This window comes from Haplochromis burtoni, unplaced genomic scaffold (assembly GCF_018398535.1).
Source record: "Haplochromis burtoni strain Fernald_Lab_line unplaced genomic scaffold, NCSU_Asbu1 Contig_4, whole genome shotgun sequence".
Taxonomy (NCBI): domain Eukaryota; kingdom Metazoa; phylum Chordata; class Actinopteri; order Cichliformes; family Cichlidae; genus Haplochromis; species Haplochromis burtoni.
In genome coordinates, this window is record NW_024582365.1 from 3,168,309 (window position 1) to 3,168,583 (window position 275).

Genomic DNA, 275 nt, shown 5'->3' on the forward strand with positions numbered 1-275 from the left:
ATGAAAGATGAAAATCAGAATACTTTAATAATCCCTAAGGAAATTATGTGGGTTACAGTTGCTTCAAGAGAGTAACAGTAACAGACTAAACTAATTAAATAAGACAATATAGTACACAGTTTACAAATTTAAGAAATAGCACTAATATATACAAATTGCTCAATTATAAATATCAAGAATATTACAAAGTCACGTATATTACAGAAAAATATACATGATTGACATTTAACTCTAACCTGTGAACTTTGTCATTTGACTGTAGAGCATGTGCAAAA